General features: G+C 26.6%; 1 protein-coding gene across 3 annotated transcripts in view; it reads right to left on the minus strand.

Annotated features, from left to right (window-relative positions):
• Nucleotides 1–2,292, minus strand: part of LOC106677054 (uncharacterized) — a 20,752-nt gene that overhangs the window by 17,754 nt on the left and 706 nt on the right. Inside the window, exon 1 of one of the 3 annotated variants that reach the window (XM_067050399.1) lies at nucleotides 503–599. The exons of the other annotated variants lie outside the window; for them this stretch is intronic. The gene's annotated coding sequence lies outside the window, so the exon portion shown is untranslated. Of the gene's footprint in view, nucleotides 1–502; nucleotides 600–2,292 lie in introns of those variants that run through there. 3 annotated transcript variants of the gene reach the window in all.

Genomic DNA, 2,292 nt, shown 5'->3' on the forward strand with positions numbered 1-2,292 from the left:
GAAAGATATAATTGACCATATAATTTCAAATATGAAGAATATAGTCAGGGTTGCAGTCAAAAAGAACAAAAATGTTTACAACTATTTATTATCGGACATTTTGTCCCACTTTGTAGGGCCTCATCAGGGCTAAAAAGATAAGAAAAAACTGAGATCATTTCGAAATAGTAAGATAATAAGCTACAAAAAGGTAAATTAAGGTAGGATTAATATAATGTAAAAATAAGTGAAAAGAAAATTATATACAAATAAAAGAAAAGAAGAAAGAAAATAGTATTATAATAAAAAATTACATAAACTATAAGGTTAAAATAGTACAGGAGATGGAATAAAACATAGAAACAGAAAAGTAGATATGAAAAAACAAAATTTAACACATGAAAAGACAGAAAATAAAGAAGTAAATTGAGATTAAATAAAGGTCATGAAAGAATAAATAAAAATAAAATTAATAATGATATTAATAAATGAGTGAAGAAGAAATCAGGACCACCTCACCTACCTGTTCAAGATGATAGCTTTACAAACTAACAGAAATCGGAAGCGTGCAGGAGTGGAAGAGAGGTGGCCGTTAATTGTTTTATTTCTATTTCAAATATGTTGCTTATACAGGAAAGAGGTATAAAAATATGACAAAAAATGAAAAATAATACAAGAGATACAAAAATATGATAATAATAACTATAATAGTTTTCTGGTAGGTTCTGTTTGGAGTTTGCAAATGTAAATGATAGAAAGAAAAGTGGTTAGTAAAAGTTTTAAATTTAGGAAAGAATTATATAGAATAAATTAAATGGGACAAAGGCAATTAGCCAGCAATTTTAAGAATTTTAAAAGAAAAAATGAAAACAAAGTAAAGGTATCCTTGAAAATGACCTAAGTGGTCGAAACGTTGAAAGTTTTAAAAAGAATAAAGTTGAGAAAAAGGATCAAAATTGTTTTTAAATAAAGAATATTTTTATGAAAGGTCTATTTCAGCAGAAATTTTAATTTTAATTTTAACACAGCCAATTAATGAGATGGAATTAACTGGAATTTAAAAATAAAAATTTTAAGTATTAACGATGATACAGCGAAGTTGTTATCACATACGTTACCATAGTTACCGTCTTATCACTTCATCTAGATATATTAGTTGATATAGAAGTTTTAATAGTGTTCATTTAATGTATATACATTCTAAAATATTGAAACAGCGAATCATTGCCTGGCCCCTGGTCTTGTATATAATTTAATGCAACAATCATTCTAATATCCACTATATAGCTGGAAGGAATATAATAGTACAAGAGCCGGGAAGAAAAAAAGGCAGTTATCTCACCCCAATTTTTGATTACTTTTTTTAAAACTATGTATAATTACTAATCAAAACTGATGAGTCTGCCAATTATAGGTAGGGGAGGATAAAAATAGTGGATGTTTCAAAACCTTAAAAAAACATCAATTTTTCATTCGGAGCTCTATGTCTTCAAAACTACCAACAACACTAGAAAATCTAAAAGAATATTATTTAAAGAAGAGTAAATTTTCAGGAATATTAGCCCTAAAAGAGCTATTTACGTTCAATAGTTCTCAAAATATAGCTTTTTTAAAAGCAAAATGTCTTAAAAATCTTCTGAAGGATTAGTAGTTAGCTAATTTATTTTGAGAAATCTATATCTCAGGAACTATGAGACGTACAAATGTCTATTTACACTAAAATTAAATATAGTTTAATGGACTATACAGTATTTAATGACCTTTACCTTCGTAGGAATAGTAGTTTTCATGATATTTGCTAAAATAAATTGATTTATAGTTGTTCGAACAATAAGTTTGATTTATGAAAGACTTAATTTCAGAAACCGTTGGACCTAAAGCTGTCTGCCAGTGCTCAAATTAAAACTAGTTAAATTAGTTACAAAATAGTTAATTATGTTTATCTTTGTAGGAGTAGTAGTTTTTAAGATATTTGACAAAATAACCTCACAAAATGTTAATTTATAGTTGTTCGCATAAAATGTTGGATTTTTGAAAAAAATATATCTCTAGATTCATAAGACGCACATGTGTATGCCAACACTCAAAATAAAGAAACTTTAACTTACTAAAAAGTAGTTTATGACACTTTTCTTCGTAGGGGTGGTAGTTTTTATGATATTCACATATGAATATAAATTTGGCAAATGAAAATTTGTCCGAACAACTATAAATGAATTTATTTTAGAAAATTTCATGTAAACTATTACTACTACGAAGATAAACATAATAAAATACTTTATAGCTCATTAAACTAGCTTCAATTTGAGTACT

The sequence above is a fragment of the Halyomorpha halys genome, unplaced genomic scaffold, assembly GCF_000696795.3.
Source record: "Halyomorpha halys isolate HHAL.00 unplaced genomic scaffold, Hhal_1.1 Scaffold85.1, whole genome shotgun sequence".
In the NCBI taxonomy this organism is placed as follows: domain Eukaryota; kingdom Metazoa; phylum Arthropoda; class Insecta; order Hemiptera; family Pentatomidae; genus Halyomorpha; species Halyomorpha halys.